Below are 21,501 nucleotides of genomic sequence, written 5' to 3' on the forward strand. Positions count from 1 at the left end.
CTGGAAGTTCCTTTGAGCTGAGTTCATGTACACTCAAGGACGTCAAAATTTTTATTGAGAGCTTACTTTTTAATTTGAATGTTGTATTTTTATTTAAAAAATTGTAAAAAATCTGTCAGGAAAGAGTAAAAGACTTTGGAAAATATTCAAATAACTATTTCCTTAAAAGGTAAGCCGAAAATACAAATGCTGATTGCCTCAGAGGAAAGTAGTAAAATTATATAGATTATGAATCTAATAGGAAATTAGAGAAAGGAAGAAAAAAGCCACCTTAGAACAAAAGCCTTAGCATTATATAATGACATTAAGTTGCAGGATATTTTGGTGGGGGGTACTGTAAGCGACACAACTTCTGTGCCTCTTACTCCTCCGGCCTCATTCCCAGCTATCTCCTAGCTGGGAGTTGTTCTTCAGCAGCTTCCTTCTCCTGGATATTACTCTGGTCTCTCTGCCCAGAAGTCTACTTGCTCTCCGTTTGGCCTCCATCTTCTTTCTTCTGGCCCAAGTTTTCTGGGCCTCAGTCTGTCTTTTCCCTGCACTTACACAGTTTCTTTTCCGTTCCTCAAGCTCCTCTTCCCAGTCTGTTCCCTAAAAGATTGGTGCTCTCCCTGGATATTTGAGTTTGAGAGCTGCCTCTTGTGTGTTGCTTGGACTTAGTAAGGCGAGTATTGAAATGGCAGCAAAGACCTCTTGCCTTCGTTCAGATTGTTCGACTCCGATTTGGCACTGAGCTGTAATTGCAGAGAAGGACCTTCCCAGGCCCCTGGAGCACGTCCAGTACAGACAGAAAGGTTGGGAAGTAGAGCAGCTGAAGTTCAGGAAGTACTGGCTGTGCACAAACCACAAGGCTTGAAGTTGAACGTTTTTGAGCTGCTTTTCATTGAGAGTGCAAAAGGCACAAGATCTCTGCCAACTTGCAAGTCCTTGCTCTAAAGCATGGGACTTTTTAAAGAAAAGACTTCAGAATCTTTTAACATTCTAAGCAAATGCTGTTTCCCGTTGCCTTTTTCTCAGGAACGGCTGCAGTATTTTGACTGAAATTGTCCTGGAAATTCGGGCCAAGGGAGACACATCACCCAGATGATCCTAGCTTTCTCCGTGGTGCCAGTGATTGAGAACAGGGTCTTTACTAGGGGCACTGTGCCAACCTTAATTGAATTGTATTCTGTCAGGGAAAGTCTTTTTCTGTCTTTCTCTGCAGGTGTTTATTTCTTAATTCCTTTACTTTCAGTACCTGTTCCTTAAAGCTTGTTGCTCTCTCCATCTTTCAGTAAGCAAGCAGTGACATGAGAACACTTGACATCTGCAGTGAAGTCTGGCTCTCAGTTCCATTTGAAACCCAGCACAGGAAACTTAGTTATCAGAATCCTTTTGAGTAAAAATTATTATTATGTGGGAGGAGCTCAACTTGATTGTTAGATTGCCAAGCTTTGTGCAAAACTGTTTACATTTACAAGCCAGCAAAATTGATGTGGAACACTGTGATACACAACCAAGAACTGCTTTTTTTCCCAGTCTCTTTCAAGATAGAATTTTTTCTGTTTGTTTTTCATTAAATCCAAATGACTACCATTATTTATCAGCTATTTCAGAAAATGTTAAAGGTTATATTGGAGAAGATTTTTTGATTTGAATTTTAGGTTTGTTTACAGCACCTTGGTTCAGAATTGCTGTTTTCGTGCTGGGAACACTTGAAATCACTCCTAGGTATGTTTGCATTGAAAATACGTATGTACACATGTTTAAATTAGCATGTTTGTACTGTGATAAACACAACTGAGCACAGCGAGCTGGCAGGGCCTGTGCTCTTCCACGTGTGGCTGTGCAGAACATTCACTGCTCCTCTACCTATGTGAAATATCTGAAACACTTTTATGCAAAGATATTAAATGCAATGTTTCTAATTCCCAATTATAAAGTTTTGATGTTTTTGTCAATAGAACCTTATTTGTCTTGCCCTGGACTTGGAATAGCAAGAAAGACTGCATAAGCACAAAGAATTTGGAGGCACAAGAAGGACTGAAAAATCCTTCATGTAAAAAGTACAGATTGAAGATTTGGCAATGGGATACATGGGCATCTGTTCCTAGACACAGCCTTGTGCTTAGGCAGGGCTGATCGTGATTGAGTTTGGTAATACTTCTGGTCTCCAGCTTGTGTGGAGCCACCTAATGAAGACCAGATCACCTGGCACTGATTGACACAACGTTTAACTGAGACATGGAGGAATGACAGGATGTGGAGGCTGACTGACCTCCCCATAGGGCCCATATGGTTGAGCTTTCTGGTTGGTTTATATATTGAAGACAATGCACAAACTGTGTCTGTTCTGTACTCCCTGTGTACCTAAATGAAGTATTTTGTCCTCCAGAATTATTACTAAAAGCTTGTTCCTCTGCTTTATTAGTTGTTACATCATGGGAAGATCTGCTTTGTCCTGTCTGTATACTGGGTTCTCCTATTATCAAAATGTACCCTAACACCATTTTAAAGGGAAGATAAAGACTGAAAATGTAGCTTTGTCTATTATAATTTTTCAACTTTATAGTGTGGTTTTCTAAAGGGCTGAAGGTATTTGGTGACATTTACTCTATGTGGAAGAAGCTGGAGCTGGTAAAAGGTGTTAACAGAGGATGGAGAGCACGTATGCATCATAAACTTTTTCACAATTTAAAGTTTTTCATTTTGAGCCAGTCCATCATATAATTTAATGTCATGATGACACTAACAGTGAAAATGCTCCAGCTTTCTTTATTAAATTGTTTGAGCTTTAATAGCAAGTGCCTGTGATGACAACTTCCAGATCTCCTGGGAAAGTGTGGTATGATTCAGGAATGTCTGTCACCCAGTGCTGTCTTGTTTATGGTGTAGGTATTTTTTTTCTGAGTAGCAGCACTTGTCTGGGATGGCTATGTGAATTACCCCTTACGAAAAGACCTAAAATATTTCTATTACTTACTTGCAATTACTTGTATTAAAACATTTATTGCAGCATTTACTATTTCAAAGGCCCTAAATGGAATTATCTGTGAGAAAGTTCATTATTCACAAAAACTATTTTTGGAGATGTTTGTGGTCAATCAGTATTTTTTTTCTGTATCATTTACATTAGAAGTGAGCATGTGCCTAAAAGATAAAATGTCATGTAAATTGATGACTTCCCATAGCTGGTGGTGGAAAACGGGGCATGTAAAGTTGATAGCATCCCCCCTGCCTCCACTGGGAGCTGCTTCTGCACACTTAAGTTTTAATTCTGGACTCGTAACTCTGAACTTCCAGACTGATTCTTTAGATTGGAACTGCCAGCTGATGGGCAGGGGGAAGGGAGTTTATCCATCCATATGAAATATCAAATAACATCCCGAGATGTCACCTCTTAACATTTTGCTTAAATGCCATGATATTCTAAGCAGTTGCCTGAAAATCGTGTTGAAATGGAGCCATTTGCAAGTTTGCAGACATCTATTAATGGTTACTGCTGATAAATGACAATGAATAAATTACTTGAGGAATAGCAAATTTTCTTAGTGTAATGTATTCTAAGACCTGCAACTTCCTCCAATAGAAGTTTTTTTCTGTAAGAAGTGTTTGTGTGCTTTGAGCTGAGTACAGGCACTCCCTTACTGCTCTGAAGTGGGTATTTATGAGGAGTTTACATATTGCCACAGAAGTTTGTACTGCTGATTTGTGCAGGACAGGTAGGCAATTTATTTTGGGCTATGAGCTCATGGGCAAGGCCTCTGAGAAAATTGTCAGTTTGTTTGCTACGTGGGAAACTTTCTTGTGCATGTTCATACCCTGATATATGAAACAAGATAAATTGCATTTTTTTTTACTGAGAGATAAGCACCCTCACCTGTTTATGAGCTGAAAACACGCACAGTTACCATGGAATAAGTGATGCAAATTAGTTTTCTCTTTAGCAAAGTGTTTATGTGTCTATTGTCTCTCTGATAAAATTGCTTCAGAATATAGTACCATCAGGCAATTATGGAACTGATATGGGAAGGAAAGTTTCTCTTTAATCTCCATCAAATGCTAATTATAGAGCAAAGGGGTTTCAGTTCTAGATTTATTTTTGTAATGCTTTGAAGCATGAGGATGCATGCTTTTTATTCAGTTCTCCTGTAATAAACTTGTCCTTCTCCTCATTATCCATAGATGTCTAACCTGTCTAGTGGCTGGTATGAATACCTAAAAGAAGGAAATTAAAAATTCACTTTCTGTGTTCTTTCATGCTGATGAAACTCAGTGAAATGAATAATCATTTAAGCAAAATACACAAAAAAAAAAAGAAGTAAATTTAACAAAATTCAAATGTATTTAAAATTTCAACCCCTTTCTTTTACTTTTTTCCTTTTGCAGTACTTGCTGTCTCTCCTACAAATCCAAAGAGAACATATGGGTTATCAGGAAATGGATGCATCAGTACCCTCCAGAGGCAGAGTTCAGTTGGGGAAAACTCTGAGATATGGAGAACAGGTATCAATGAACATAAACAATATTGCTGTGAAAAGAGGGAGTTGGGACTACTCAAGGCTCACGTGAATTCCTACAGTAAGTACAGCTTGAAGGTTAAAGGGGCTCCTTTGGGCAGAAAAGTCTTTGAATAGTGTATTTTTAAACAAAGTCATTTTCATAAGTGTTGAATCTGAATCTCAAAGCCAACTTGATCTGTGTAAAATTCAGCCAGAGGATATCCTAGTAAGTTCAAAGTGAGGCTTAATGGAATTGCACCTTGATGCAGAAACCCTTGGTATTTTTGTGGCCAACAGTATTTTAGGAGCAATATGGCATTTAGATAAAATCATTAGGAAGGAAATGAACAGTGTGAATTGTGAAGTTCTTTATTTGGCAATACTGAAAAGCAGATGTGAAACACATGGCTGAGAGATATTATGCAGGGTTTTTTGGGGGATTTTTAAATTTAAATAAAAAGAAATTCAACTTCTTTTGTGAAGGTCAAATCTGGAAAGAAATACGAGATGTAAATAAAATATGAGATGTTTTCTTTGGAACAAACAATACATTTAAAAATCAAATTTCTATTTAGAAATGTTAGAAATCAGTTCAGCATTGTTTTGATATTTCCTTCTTTTTATTTTGGCCAGGCCACACTTTTTTAGTCAAATCACTGTCCAGTGAGTGAGGTTTTTTTCCAAATTGGTTAAAGTCTGAATGAGGCTCAATTTTACAGCTAGACCTATGAATCTTTATGATATCAGCTCAAGTTCCAGCAGCTAAACATGATTTCAGTTTTTGTTGATTGGCATACGAGGGGCAGGTATAATGCTTACAACAAAAGTTATAAAAAAGAATGTCCTGCTTTTCTATAGCTGATATTCACACTCATAGTACAGATCTCTGCATTTCAGTTTGAAAAGCAGACCTGGTACTCTGGAGGTGATCTAAACCAACTTTGTGGTGTGTGTTCTTTGAAAGTTCTATTTATTTTAAAACTCCAGAGGGACAAAACATCTGTTTTCAGCCTGCTGAACACAGTGAACTCTCTGTGTTCTCTTTCATCCTTTTTCATCAGGGCTGCTGTGATACCAAATCAGTGAGAGCTCAGTAAGGTGTGATAATACATGATAAAGTCGCTGAGAGTAGGAATTGCCAGATGAGTTGATTTCTTGCAGTATTTTGTGTCCCGACTGCTATTTGAAGGTCTAAAGGAATATCTGTTTTCCATTAGGTGCTCGTGTTTTATTTGTTTCCTATGGGATACCTGCTTGGTTTTTATAATCCATTAACATCTGTTATAAAGAGATTATGTATTTATAACCTCAGGATAAACCAGTAATTATCCCAAAGGTGTCATTGACACTCTGCACTGTTAAGAGTACCAAAAGACCTGTTCTGATAGGTACACTGGATAATCTGCTGCCCTTTTTATTGAAGAACCTCAGGGGTTTGTATTGGCTTTTTAAATGTCATATATGTTTGGAAAACCCTTTTTGCCTCATGGTTGGATATAATAATTAAAAGATAGAGATAACAATACAGAAGATATCTCCTGTGTATGCTCTTCCGTGCAACTGCAGCACAGTTCCTGCTTTAGATCCCTCTAGTGTACAAACATAGGAAGATGCTTTTGGAAGGCAGTTATACCTTAGGATGTCCATTAGCATTTCCCAAAGCAATTTGTGTCCTTTCTTGTGTGACAGAGATATCGATCAAACGCCTGCTGAGTTAAATGGTCGCAGCTTAATCATGTAAACTTGTGGATTGTGGATTCTACTGCTGGGAGTCAATGCTGTAATATTTCTCTACCCTTGACAGAGAAATCAGCGTGCTGATTTCTGCCTGCCTTCCAGTTGATTCTTCCAAGCTCTGTGCCACAGAACTGTGTACAGTTATGGAATTCTTAAGAGATTTTGTTGCTGTATTATTTCTGGCTGCTGTATCTACTGTAGCCTGTACAGACTTGCCTTTTGCCTCTTTCTGGTAGCTGTTCTGAGAAGGGAGAAAACCTTCCTGCTGCTAAGCGTGTTATCTGCACAGATGATCTGTCTGTAGTGTTCTGAGGAAAAGTCAAATGACAATATGTCAGCTTTTCAGTTCGGGAGAAATTATCCCACATTACCTTGGCAGTGGTAATAGTTTACAACGTTCATGGTCTGTAATGGGCTGTTTGCCTTAAAGGGCTTTGACAGTTTTGCTGAACTTAACGTGTACTCAGCTAAGGGATGATCTTTCTTCACTACATCACTTGCAGTTTGAATAGGTCACATTTTGATAAGATGTGTTTGATTTACAAACTGTGAAACTGCTGTATAAAACCTCCTTTTTGCTTACACGTCTCTCAAAAGATTCACTGTATTATTCTGAGAGCAAATACCTAATTATTTGCTGCTGAAAACCATGTAAGAACACCTCTCTCTATTTCTGAAATCCTTTGGTGATATCTGCCACAGTAAGTTTACATCCAAAATGAATAATGCAATGGAAAGCGATTTCGTTTTGTGGGTTTGTTGAGCTGGGGTCTAGCTTTATCATAAGACCAAAAAAAAAATGAGGTCAGTGCCTGGTGGGGGAGGTGTGTGTTGGGAGGCTGTCGTCAGTGCTTTGTTGGACTCCATTATATCCAGGTCTGGAACTGAGCATTTGCTGATGCCACTGATACCAGGTCAAGCTGTACAGGTACTTCTACACCTTTCTAACAAAGGCCTCCCGGGAGAGTTCCTCTGAAATAGTTTCTTCTTACAAGGATATTTCTTCCAATTACATACAGCAGAAAATAATACTTAGAAGAAAAAACTGCTGGCATGATGAATGGAGCTTGCCTGTGCTCCTCTGACCGGTATCACCAGATACTATTGCTAGGGCTGCCAGGAAGAGGTGTTTTTGGTAAGTCTTGCACTGCAGAATGGTCTGGGTTTTTCTGCGGGGTTTGGATGTCTCTTAGAGTTGTATTCAGGGAGAAAGTGTTGGTTATGACAGAGCAGGCAGCACAATGAGGTGATGAATCATCAGCACCATAATGACTGTGATTTTAACACCTCTGCCAGGATCCTTGGATAGAGTTTAAGGCCTATTAAAGTTTGTGTAAAGAGAAAAAAGCAAAATGAAGAAAATATGTTTAAGAACATCTACTGTTATGTAAAATTTCTCTGATGGTGGATACGAGGTTAATATGAGGCTGACTCTCTTCACACATAAGCATTTGAAGCAAAGTCATCTGAAGCTGTCATGACAACACAAAGCTCCAGAATGGCTCACTTTGTTTGCCATTTAGAAGATTATCTTAACTGGGCACCACCATACTGTGAACATGAATGATGAAAAATAATGCTGCATGAGCATACTGCACAAGAGAGCGTAATGAGTATTTTAATGCTCAAGGAAAGGTTAATGAACAAGGTAATGAAAAAGCTTTACAACAGAGAGTAAACTGTTTCCCTGAGTTGGTATCTGAATCCCATGCACAGCTCTTTGGCTGTGTCTTTGGCTATCCTCCAACTGGCAAAGTTACTGGTGAATCATAGCTCTTTGTTTTTAAATGTGTATAAAGTCCATATCCCAACTCCTGTGTCTGCAAGCAGAGCAGCTAAGCAGATCAGCCCCACTGTCTGAGCATCTGACAATGCCCATAAAGTATCGTAAGAAAATGATGCTAATTCTGTTCCACCTGTTGTTTGGATCTAAAAGGGGAATTTTCTTAGATTGGGCCTTCAGCCATCCATGCTTATGTTTGAGAAATGGTAACAGACATTCTGTTTATCACTTGTAATAGTTGCCCATATGCCATGTGTTAGGTGTCAGGTGGAGACATCCTTACTTCTCTGTATCATAGCAAGAAACACCGTGAATTTCAACCTGGCTGAATTCAGAACCCACAGAGTATGTTCATTTGACCAGAGGGCATCCCATTAAGTGGCATAAGGAAAGTCTCTTTCAATCACTAAAGACCTTTCTTGCGGTAATCCCTGCTGCTCCTGGGAATTTGAGATGGGAAGTGAAACCAAACCTTTTTCTGGCAGTTCTGTGACAATGCCTCCAGGGCTGCTAATGTATTAGGGAAAAATTCTGCCAAGCTTTCCACAGTGTAACATTTTTGTTCATAAATATACCAGCTGGTTTTAATGACACTTGTGAGATATTGATGCAGAAAGTCAGGGTGGCAGAATCTTTGTTCATGAGTGGCAAACTCATGAACAACTTTAATTCCAGCTGCTTAGAAAGGAGCAAGAACCATCTGAAGTTAGAAATTAATCAGAAAGTTTTTGCAGATAAAGGAAACACCTGACTTTCCCTTTCACTTCCATGACACCCCTAATGATCTGATATTTGCTATACCAGGCACATCATCCCTGTGAGCTGATGGGTGAATTCGTTATCTGTACGTCCATTTGCAGTTCTGCACCTGTTTCAGTTTTGGACGTAACTAGTGTTGATATTTCCTCTTGTTGGGCTGTTTTATTCCATATCAGTCTAGCATTTCTGTAGTCATCAGGAGTCTCTACCCTTGATAAGAGAGCACTTAGCTGTTCCTTGATAAATAATTAGTAAAGAACACATCAGCTGCTGACATCTTGCTGTACCCTGTTGAATCATATAGGGGGAATTTTAAATGTAGCAAACATTAATTAATGGCTGTCTTTGCTGGGTTTATTATCCATTTCAATTTCCATAATAGGTCTGCATCTGAGTGAATGGAATATTTCCATTCTGAAAATGACTGGTGAGATTCATGTGTTTGCTTTCATTCCCTCTGTGTTTCTGCCTGTGCTCACTATTCTTTCATAACAAAGCTGTCCCCTACCTTGCTTTTTAGTGTTTCAGATCACATAAAGGTGGTGACATTCAACACAGAGATAGCACATTTGCTTATTTTTCAGTTTACTGAATGCATTTCCCAACAAAAATTTCAGTGGGTGAAAAAGATAACAGAGAATATTGAGCATAACAGAAACAGGGTTACAGCAAGTGAGTTCACCAAATCCCTTGGACTGTAGCTAATGGGATGCCCTTGCAGATGTGCTGACAAAAGGGCTGGTTTAAGTCCTGCTCTAGTTATGCTACCACAAGCCACACTGACTGCAGGGTGATGGCCTCCAGACTCTGCAGGCAAATGCTCCAAGGACAAGGGCAAACCACAGTTACCTACTGCAGGGACTTGCAGCTGCAGCCATTGATTTCCTGGTGCGCAAATGAGAAATGACATCAGATGAGCTTTGTGCTAGAGACTTGATTACATAGGATGCTGCACCAGACAGAAAGGATTACAGAGATGTTAGGTTTCTAAGAAAACGTAGCACAAAAGTCTAGGCTGTACCTCTGTCAGTTGAATCTGACAGCATTGGTCTGCCAGAAAAACTTTTGAAGGTAAAGACTCCAGTCTGACGTACTTTGTTTACATCGAGCTTATGGTTGTTTAAGATCTGGGTTTGGTGCTGCATATGTTTGGATAGAGCAATCTGACTGACTTCTGGTATTTCAGATCTTAACAGCAATTTAGCTGCTTATTACATGTGCACAATCCACCAAGTGCACATTCCTGTCTAGGTGCTGTGAATTAGCTATAGTATATGAATCCCAGCATGTAATGCGATAGCATTTTATTCATGTTGGAGGTAATGACTGCATTATGTATTTCATGCCCAAAGAGAAATAGCATGACTTCAGGCAACAGAAATTAACAGTATGAAGCATTATTGTTTGTGATGTTGTTGATGTTTTAATTGCTGATCATTAATCTGTGTTCTTCAACTCCAGTGTTGGTGAAATTATAATTAGTCCAGTGTGTTTTGCTGAAATGTAGAAAACAATCAGTCTGCCACTAATGATAGGGCACATGGGACTCTGAAACTGAGTATCAAGTCAGTACTTCTATTCCACAGTGCATAATTTTTTTTTTTTAATGTGTATATTTTTGGAGTAAAATCGGGAGAATAACTTGCACTAAAGAAAACTCACAGAATTGAAAAAAATTCACATTAAAACCTTGCATATTTTATTTATTTCCATGTAATGACATAATGATGTAAGTCCTGTGCTACGGTACAGTGGAAAAAGGCTTTGGACAGACATCATTCTGGAAATGTAAATAATGTCATAGTTGGTCCTAAATGTGGCCTTTACTCTCTCGTATGCGTGTTTGCCTAGTCAATTAGAAGTTCATATACTCCACTTATTGTGTTACTTTTTTATTCAGGCAAAGATCAATTTCATCACAAGTTGACTCTCCTCATAATGCATGTGCACCTGTGCAGTCCTGAAATGTAAAACCTGTGCATGTGCTTCAGGATTACTTCTGCTGTCAATCCAAATGTAGCTCTGCTCTAACATCATATCATGTTCACTTATGTCAATGCAAAAGGAGTTGAAAAACTGCAAATTCGTTGTATGCCTGCACAACTTGGTCAGTATGAAAGATGTTCACAGAGGAAATATCTAAGGGCTATAAAGCAGCCATTATGATTTTGCATTGTCTGCAGTGGCAAGGCTTTGCCTGTGTGGGAAAGATGCTCCAGCAAACCAAGATATGACTGTAAACTTCCAAAAGTGAGTTGATGTAAATCCAAGTGTGGAAGATCCTTATTTTATTCAGTTTAGCTCAACTCAACTGGAAGCAGGTTTTAATTTAACAAAACAAAAGAGCCCTTCAGAGGTGACTGGTGACTGTCCCACTGAGGGTTTGGCACACTGCAGATACAATGCTTCAACTGCACTGAGCTCACACTGCTACATTTTGCCTTTACAGCATCTATAACTTGATCTGGGTTGAGATGAAGTCAGTGAGATATTGCCACCTGCTACAAGAGAGAAGCTTGAATCATTCTTTTAATGAGGCAGGGGCCAGTTCTGTGTCTAAATATTTTATCCTGACTAGGAATCCATCCCCTTCTGTTTAAAGAATAAGCTTATTTTCTGTTTAACACTGACTCTGTAAAATTCCATGAATCTACTTTCTCCAGTAAAAAAAAAAAAAAAAATTGTATTCAGGTTTAGCACAGAAGCAAACAAGTATTTATTGAGAAATTATTTGGTAGAATTCTAAACCCAGATGTTTCCACACTAATCTCCATAATCAATGATGACATTCCTATTGCCAGAAGACACATGAATGTCAAGCTCTTAATGACTGATGCCTTCTGGTTGGAAGTGTCAAGAGAGGGGAACAAATAGCCTTGGCTACTGTGTGACTTAGGAATTGCTAAGAGGTGCCCACTGTTGGTGTTAATCCATCCCAACTGCAAAGAAGATTGAGATTGGGTAGCTCTTCAAATGAAAATTGATGTAACAAACTTTGACAGATATGTCTTTTGCTGGTGTTGTTAAGACAACACTCATTTCATTGATTCATTCAGTATTATCATGCTGATTATAGGTCATGCAGAACATCTACACAACCTAATCAGTTCTTTCCTTCCTTGGCAAGTACATTTTTTGTGTTTCTGTGAGATTACCCATCTCCCCGAGTGCTGAGCAGTGGCATTTCTTGGCAGGATGTGACATTGCTTTTAATAAGATACACTTCAAAGCATTGTGCCACACCACGCCAAATATCACTTGAAAATAGCATAAAACCTTTCACTTTCATTTCTTTGCTTTTCATTTTTTAAACCTTATCTTGGAAGCATTAAAGGCAACCAGCTTTTTGGCTTTCATGCCTGTCTGAAGATGTAAGTACAACAATGCTAATGCCATCAGAATGAAAAAGTCCCTGAATGGAGAAAGGGTGGGAGGGAAGCAGGAAAATGAGCAAAGAAGATGAAAAAGGAGCACTGAGGAGAAAAACTATTTCTTAATTACACTATGAACTTTCTCTTGTGAATCTTGGATCTCACCCTAATTAAAGTAATTGGCATGTAGCAGTGTGATACAGATGGAATTCAGACACTGTACTGGGCAAAGAGGCTTTAAATTTGCATTTGCTAGCTAGCTTGCAAAAGAGCTCTTTTTTTTTTCTCTTCCATTATATGCAAAAGGAAGAGAGGGATTACATGGCTGCTAAGAAAGAGAAGGCACGTGAATGCAAATATCTGAATTTTTCTTTAGGCTCAGTATGTTCACCTTGCATTCAGAAGGAGTCAGATCTCCTGCAGGGATGTTCCTTTGGTAAATCCTCAAAATATCTTAGACTATTTAGTTGTTCAGGGGAGCTTTTGCCTAGTTTGGAAGTGTTGAAATAAAGTACCATGGAAAGGTTAAAAACTGACTATATAAGAAGTATAGTACAGGACAAATAAAAGAACTTATGAAAAGTGAGGAATAACCAAACCTGCAGGAAACAAGAGCCATGAGCCAAGAAGTAAGAACAGGAGGATATGATAAATCAAACTACAAAGCCAAAGAACAACTTTGCTTGAACTTTGTGCTCGTTAACATAAGATCCCTTCAAACTCAGCTTGTTCTGTGATTTTGTGAGAGTACCCACCCACAGGTTGCCCTTACTCCCATAAACCCCTTCCTCATCGAGTGTGAGTGGCAAAATAAGTGTGCATTGTATCTTTAAACAGATGAGGCTGCAAAGACAATGGCTCCAGAGCTTTAGGTTGTTACATACGTGGGAAATACCAAATTTGTGTTATTCCAAGTGTGTAAAAATGAGCACAAGGCCTGATGGAGGTGTGCTAGTTTTGTGGCTTCTCCGCTTAGCACTCATCTCTGTGCAGATGTGAAATGAAATCAAATGTCTCAGCTCTGTGTGTGGATCAGCTTATTGCCCAGGGTGAAACAACCCTTATTTGGGACAAGAGAAGCAGACAGGAATCACTGGGGACTATCATACTTAGGTCATCTCTGTCCATGACTTAAACACAGAAACTGTGATCAAAACCACAGGACAGTTTCTCGGTAAAAGAGGATCACTTTCACAAGTGACAGTACCCTTTTTCTTCCCCTTTCAACAACAGTTAGGACAACACAGTGAATCCTTTGGAAGGTCAGGAATTTGAATATGGGTATGCTCCCTTAATTTCATCCTGTCACCTGTGCAGGGGCAGAAATGCCAGGAAGCACACTGTTTTCTCCTGTCCTTGTCAGCTCTCTGGCTCTGCAAGCAAAGGAAACCTCAGCTTTTTCTTCTTCCACTGAGCCATTGCCAGTTTTTAATTTCCCTGAACCTGTTGTGAGATCAAAGGAAGGGGTCAGTGGATGGGAGAGCTGCTGCAGTGCAAGCTCAGCAATGGAAATCCAGCAGAGTAGCAGAGCTTCCCTGTGCTCAGTGACCCTTCTGCCAGAGGTGAAATCAGAACACTTGACCCTGCCACAGATGTACAGAGCTGAAGGGAGAGCTTGCACCGGAGTGCCTGGAAGGAGACTCGGCTCTCAACCCTTCTCACTGGGAGCAGGAGCTCTGCTGAAACCTAGTGCAGCTAAGCAGGGGTTTAATTAAAATTACACTAACCAAGCAAACTACAAACTCTGATTAAGAGGTGTAAATCATTATAAAACTTATTCTCTCAGACACTCTTCCTTATTAAATGTTTTCTAGATTTTGTTTTTGATGAAGCAGAACCAGCAGTGATTAGTGGTAATGTCACACATGCTCTGCATAGGTTTAGCATATTTCCTAGCTCTAACTATTTGTTGGAACTGCAGATAGTTTTAAACTCAGTTGGAGCCAGGGACACACAGACTGAGATGTATTTTCATATGTTTTTTTCTGGCCTGGAACTGTATATACAGGTGAGATTTTTCTTCTGGTCATGCTGCACAGGTTTTTGTAATTTCATTAAAAGGCATCCATGGTTGGCAACAAAAATTGTTTTATTTTAAAAAGCTTGAACTGAGTGGAATAGTTGCTGTTAGGATGCTCCATGCTACTTATGGGAAGTAGTTACTGACTGGTCTGTGATCTGTTGTTGCAGTGTGCCTTGGCTTAGGCATCTACAGGGGTAAGCAAACCATGCTTATTAGGTGCAAAGGGAGTGTGTAACATTTGGTAGGCAGGCTCTGGTAAGTTTTGGAATGTTTGGGGTTTTTTTGTTTTGCTGCTTTTTAAAGATACTGTTTTTATGGCACTCAGAGTTCTGAATATAAGCAGAAAGCTGTGAGGTGAATAGATGGTGCTCTTAGTGCTTAGAGCAGCATTTCCTGTTGTCCTTTTGTGTGTCTGACAGGTCTGGTATTTTATGAGGGAAAAAGTTATAATTTTTTTTTTTTTAAGTTAGGAAAATAAGTCCAATGAATCCTGCTAAAAGGCAGCCTCATACTGTTGTCATTAATGGCTTCCCCTGAGAAACTGGCAAATTGATAAATTAAGCTTTTCCTCTGTGACAGCCTTTCACACACTCAAGATGTAGCCCCACTTTAGTCTTCAGCAGCAGTAAATCAATCTACTATAGAAATTCTTTGCTTTCCTCCCCAGGTACAAAATATATCTAGAAACTTGGTGTGTCAGTTCTCTATGTTTAGCTCTAACTCATTTTAGCAATCACAGGAGGCATAAATTTTGTATTTATGTTGAAATGCATCCCTAATTGAGATGTCTATATTGCTTCAAGCCTTTCTTCTTGAAAACCAATTAATAAATTTCACACTAGAACACAGTCTTTTTATTAAGACTCAATTAAGGAATATAATGAGGCCAAACTAGGTGAAGCTTTTAGTGTGTATTATACACAGCAGATCTTGAAAGATAGATACAAAGTCAAATCTCACTTTGAACCTGCTTTCATCTAACAGCAGTAAAAGGTCCTATATGGTGCCTGTACCAACAAGAAGTTCATAAATAAAAATCTAAGCAAAGTGAAATTACCATCCACAAGTAAGAGATGAATTTTAGTTATGTCCCCTGTGAACATAGGAAATGGATCCTTTTTTATAAAAGCTGGTATCTTGTTTCATTAACTATTACCAGTTGCTACTGAGTAATTGTAATTTGCATGCATTGCCTTTTGGTTTTTTTTAATCTCCTCCATTTGCAGACGTTGTTGTGACAGTTGTTCAGCCAAATTGTCCTCATAGAAATACCAAGATGTGGTATAGTTTCTCAACCTTGCATGGGCTATTTAGCTTTAAAAATGCTGGTGGTGATACTTTGAAAACCCCAGTGCTGTGCCCTGTGGTACCCAGAGATCTGAGATGCTGATTGGAGATCCCACCTGTGAGAGGGTGGCAGCAACAGCTGGGACTGACTGGTCTTAGTCTGTTGGCTGATAGAAAACACGGCAAATGTACCTAAACATTTGTCAAAAATCTGGACTTAGGCTACAGTATTTAAGTAAGTTGAAAGTAGTGTAGTTGATGATGATGTCGTTAATGTTTTCAGGCAGAATGTGTCTGAATTAAACACAGGTTTATGTATTATAACTGGGTTGCAGTATGTTTTATCAGTGTAGGCTCTGAATAAGCGGAGTAAGAAATGTGATGAAAAACTTAAAAAGAGAATATAGGGTGGAAGGAAAATTGCATAGGTCATCCCTACAAATCACAGAAGCGTGGACTCACAGCAGCTCTGGGTTTACTGGGAGTTGTAGATCCAGATCTACTAAGTTTTTGCCAGGTCTGAATCTTACAATATAAATCCAGAATGTTGCTAGAACTGGGATTTTGGAGATCTTTTAAATATCTATGAAATTTTATAACAAAGAATACTTTTTTCTGAGGCCTTGGTAGCAAGTCCCATTGTAGTTGGAAATGACATCTCTCACTGCAAGTTGGATTCCTTTTCAGGAGTTCTTAAGTCGTACAAACAGAATTCTTACTCTTTTCTATTTAAAATATATGAAAATTTCTGTGTACTCTCGGCAGGTTCTCACAATTTCTCCTTATGGATAAATGGTGGGGGGATCCCTAACACCAGTCACTTGTTCTAAAGGGATTAATTCCTCCCTAAAATGTGGTCTCTTTGAAGACCTGACATTAAACATTAGCCTCAGCACAAAAGAAGGGGTGACATTGTCAGAAGTGTAAAGAACCTGAGCCTACAGGACACCAGGTGCCAGAATAACTTGAAAATTTCAAAGGGTTTATGACTGTGTTAATTTATTGATCTTAGCAACCGGGATGCAGCGATAATTATGCTTGATTATAGTTCTTTGATAATTAATGGGAGATTTTAGGTGCAAAAGTCCTTCTTGTGTGTATCAGTGGGATTGTTGCCTTAAAAGTATTTGAAGACATGGTTCTTCATTTCTCTTATTTGAAGAAAAAGTAAAATCACATACATTAAAAAAATTCTTTTGAAAATACGTAATGCATATGTACATTACTAATGAGGATCACTGGAGTGAAACTTGGAGGGGTGTAAATCCATTTTCAAGTATATAACTTAACAGAATTTACTTTTAGGATACTATTAAAAGTAATTAAAAAGAAAGAAAAATATTAAGGAAAGTTCCAAAGTCTCAGTCAGTATAGTTAAATGAGTTCTGTTGATAAATACTTACAGGGCTGTAGAAGGGGTAGAAAAAATCATCACACCTTTCTGACAATATCTAATGATCTATTTAGCAAGATTTGAAAGAAAACACTTTGGCCAGATTTCTGAGCTACAGCTGTTTTTCCCCGTTTTATTATACATTGTAGAAAGTTTAGTTATGTTACCCAAGTGCTAATTGGATACTGACTTATTGTTAGAACTCTTGATGACATATCTCCCAGTATCATGAGATTTTGGGCCGTTTTTAGAGAGGTGAACCCAGACTGGAGCACTTATTTCAAATACCATTATAGAAGAAGGACACTTTCCAAGACAATGTGTGCAGCTGCAAGGAAAGAGGAAGCCAAAATTTTGGAGCTTATCATTAAATAAACTTTGAGTTCTCAAGTGTATGTTCCTTTATTTGTTAGATTTAGCTAGAGTTTAGTCCAAAAAACCAGGTCATTAGACCTTCACCCAGCAAGGCACTTAAACACATTCATAACTTTAAATACATGAGTGACTCGATTCAAATCATGGTGTTAAGTGTTTTGTTTGACTGGGGATCCATTGATTGCTTTTTGGCACCAGTCTCATTCTTTCTTTAAATGAAGTTAGCCAAGAAATTAGGAGCCTTAGTTCACTTCCTTGTTCAGAGAACAATGCCACATGTAGAGCTCTGCTGACAGAGCTTTGGGAGGTGGAGCAAAACCTGTTTTTATTGAAGAAAACAGTATTGTACACGACTCCTATCAATTAGTGCTTGGTCTGAAGATCCTTATGGCTTGCTCAGCTTGAACTGGCCCCAAACAGCATCTCATCCAGAAGAATACAGCCACTTAAGATTCTGATTTTCAAATTCAGTAGAGCTGTTACTCCTTATGTTTTGAGACTTCATATAGGCTGTGGATGGCAAACAGTTCTTGTAAGTGTTTCTGCCTGCAGGTGTCAGTAGTTTGTTTCATAACTGGGGCCAAAAAGTCATTTTGAAGCAGTAAGGGGCTTTTTGCAGTGGTAAAAATGGGCTGTTGTGGACAAGGGTTCATCCTGCCTCAGCCAAGTTCCAGATGGTTTGGGGGGGGCTGTGGTAGCGAGCTACCTCAGCTCTCTATAGCAGAGGTGAGGAGAGACGTCTCTTGTTCCAGGGAAGGTGCTGCAGCCTTTCTTCTGTTCCAGAGCTTTCCATCATGGTGAAATAGCTGGGTTCCTTCAGCCCCTGAGCTCTGCCCAGCTTCTACCCTGCTCATCATTACCATAATGTCTCCTTCGGTGATTGCAGGAGGCATTGATGTAGCTGCTCTATCTGTGAGCTGCTTGGCTTCCTTTACCAATATTCCCTTTTTACCTTTCTTTAAGCAGCTTTAGTTAATTACCTAAATAGCCCATGTGAATCAGATGAGAGAATTTGAGAATCTTTCCATATGGCAGAATGTCTGGGTTTGTTTTCTGGTAAGATTAGACAGTTTTTCTCTAAATACTTCATTTTCTGAAAAAAAAAAAAAAATTAAAAGAAAGTATTCCTGGCCCACCTCAGGATTCTTCTTTTTAAGAATTCAACTAAATACAGGAAATCAACCTGAGTTTACACTGTTATTTTGGCACATGTGCACAGGTGGGAGCTGTCGGCAGCGACGACTGAACCACACAGGGTGCAAGACCCTCGTGAGAGAGGCAAAGTGAAGGATCATTTTTCACTGCAGTACACATTGTGGAAGAAGAAATAGGGAGGGGGTTTTTAGTCTTTTTCTATTTTGAAGCAGATACAGAAAAAGCAATACTGGACAAGTAAAAAGAACATTTTGCATTGGAAGAATATTAGAATGCTTTGTGAGTGACTAAAAATGTCTTTGCAGGTTTTACCACTTTTGGTTCTGAAGCTGAGAATCCAAAAGGCAGTTTTCTCAAGTTTCATTGCAGGAAATTAATTTAATGATTGTATATATTTCCTGTGATTATTCTCATTTTTTCCCATAGAAGGGCATCATTTGACAGAAACTGCTCATGATTGTCTCAAGAATAAGCAGAAAATGGAGTGAAGACACAGTCTTTGATCTGAAACACCAAGACATCAATTAAAAGGCAGGAGCCCTTGTGGGAAAAATTTCCTCTGGGATACCTTTCCCACAAGGATTCTTGCCCTTGTTGGAAATGTATCCCAGAGGAAACTTGGAAATGCTGTAATAGCCAATTTCTGCTGCAGATTTCCCAATGAAAATCTTTTCTATTTAGATAGATGGTTTCACTTGATCACTGAAGAATGATTGTAAAGAAAGTTTCCCATGAGAAGGTCACATTTATGTCTTTAAAATTAAACACATCATTAAAAGGTCTTGGCTGAATCAAGGCTAAGGAAACACAGATCAGTGACTTCACATTCACACCTGAATACTTATGAAGCAAAATGTGGGAGGCTTCTGAAGCTTTATTCCTAATATTTCCATTCAGTGCACTGGTTGGCAGATAACTAAATTCTCTTTCAAGATCATTGTTTTTTTAAACGTGGCAGCAACCTAACTGAACAAACTCCCCATACTTATTAATCCATTTCCCTTCTTCTTTGTGTTTTGATTTATTTTTTTATAGATCCAGAAGTGTTTGCCAAAAATGTTTTCTTAAACAGACAAATGGGAGAAATACTGGAGCTAAAAAAGCTGTGCTCATTGAATGTATTTGCCAAATGAGTCAGAATAGCACATTTGGAAGACAGGGATCAGTGCACTGTTGGCCTGGCTGGGGACTTACGCAGAAATAATTACAAATTGTAAAAAATGGGAGGTAGTGGGCATTGGAGCTCTGTAAGAGTTCAGTAAGTTGTGTAAAATCATGGCTATAGCCCTTTATATTTCAGTACCTACCTCCTTCCTCAGGCTGTTTTCAGATAAACTATGCACACCTGCCTAAGTTGGAAGTTGAAACAGATTGATTTTGACTGGATAGGAAAAAGCCTTCTTACTCTGAGGGCAGTTAAACATTGGGACAGGCTGCCTGGAAGATTATATAGTCCCAGATTGTGGGGATTCCTTGGGAATTTTAAAAAGCCTGAGAAGCCCGGTTTGAGCTTATGGTTGACCTGGCTTTCAGCAGGAGATTGGACTCAGGCCCTTCAGTGAGCTCCTTGCCAGCCTGGACAAATGTGTGATCTTTCTATATTTTTCCTGTTCTCGTGGTGAAAAAAATTCTCATGAATTTTTTTTCTCATGAAAAAAATTAGGGTCAAAGAAGGAACTCCATAATCTTGACAAGTAAGATACCATCATTTGTCTCTCTATGTGGGGAGCTTAACAAGTGCTTTTTTGTGAACTGTTGTGCTCTGCCACACCATTTGATCTGTTGAAATGTTGTCTATAAAACATTTGCTGAAACTACTCCAGCACTACTAAGCCAGAGAACACAAGTTTGGTTCTGATACTTGTTCAAAGATGGAAAACATTAAGAGTGAAGAGATTACTGGAGCTAAGACAATTATCTTTGGGTAATGAAATCTTAAGATACTCACAGAGGACTCTGCTAAGTAAGTTAAATTTCCCTGCAATTTCTTTCTTCCATTTGAACATAGACAGAATCCCTGCTCACTACATGAAACTGGCTTAGGGGGAAAGAAAAAAGAAATAAAAAAGAAAATAATTCATCTAAAAAAGTATCTTTGGCTAAGTTTGATAGTTATGAAAAATTTACTTTCATTTATTTTCTGATTGGTTGTGGGGGTGGAAATTGCAGACATTTCAACAATAAGTTGCCATTTAGGTTCTGGACACTAGGCCAGCTGTTCAGTCCCACATCAAAATTGTGTTAGAAGGGGGCAGTCAATGTTATAAGTCACTCTGGGCTCTTATGTAGAAGAAACAACAAAAGAAAATACTTTTCCTTTTACCCTCTACTTTTCTTCCCTTCATGCTGCCTGCTGAGAGGTTTTTAAAAGCCTATCTCCATCATAGGCACATGGTTGGGTTTTACCTTTATCAGGCACAGAGGAGGCAGGCCAGCCTTTTGAAATCTCTCAGCAGTCAGCAAGAATAAAGTGGGCATCCTAGTGGTAGGAGTAATTTTCAGCTTCCTGACAACAATTGGCAGAATGCTGGGAAAAGCTATTAAAAATGAGGTTCGATCACCAAAGTCTATTTTGGCCTATATTTAATGAGATGTGTCAGCTAGAATTTACAGTAAGTGGCTAATTGTTAATAATGTGCCTGTCTAAGGCCCTCTGTGACTTCAGATCTGCACAATTCAACCACATGTGCTTGCTATGTTTTGCTTTATTGGGTATCACAAGTCAACTTATCTCTGTAGTGAAGGAACAGGATGTGACAGGAAAAAAAGCACTGTTAACTCTAGAAAAGTTTATTTGATATATATTATTAAATGTACTGTATGGGTAAATTGCAACAAATAAGTTAAAAATTAAAAATGAAGATGTGACCTCAACAGAGCAGTGGCATTTCATTTCCCCTCTTAACTATGCTCAGGATCAAGGGGATGTTTGTATTTAAGGCACTGAATGGCTTGGTTGCAAAGGTTTCTTGTTGCCCTGGGCAAGTTACCACATATTTTTTTGCTTCAGTTTTTTATCAGTATAAAACTTGTTTCCCTAGCAGAAGTGAAATTTATGCACACTGAAGTGGCTGAGGGATGGTCATAAGATCCTATAAAAAGGATTTATAACAAAATGATTTGATGTGAACAAATCTAAA

At 38.7% G+C, this 21,501-nt stretch overlaps 1 long non-coding RNA gene across 1 annotated transcript in view; it reads left to right on the top strand.

The window, feature by feature from the left end:
• Positions 1-21,501, top strand: part of LOC116450744 — a 201,880-nt gene that overhangs the window by 55,152 nt on the left and 125,227 nt on the right. The window contains exon 4 of the long non-coding RNA XR_004242959.1: positions 4,366-4,557. This is a non-coding gene — a long non-coding RNA (uncharacterized LOC116450744). The remainder of the gene's footprint in view (positions 1-4,365; positions 4,558-21,501) is intronic.

This window comes from Corvus moneduloides, chromosome 13 (assembly GCF_009650955.1).
Source record: "Corvus moneduloides isolate bCorMon1 chromosome 13, bCorMon1.pri, whole genome shotgun sequence".
Taxonomy (NCBI): Eukaryota; Metazoa; Chordata; class Aves; order Passeriformes; family Corvidae; genus Corvus; species Corvus moneduloides.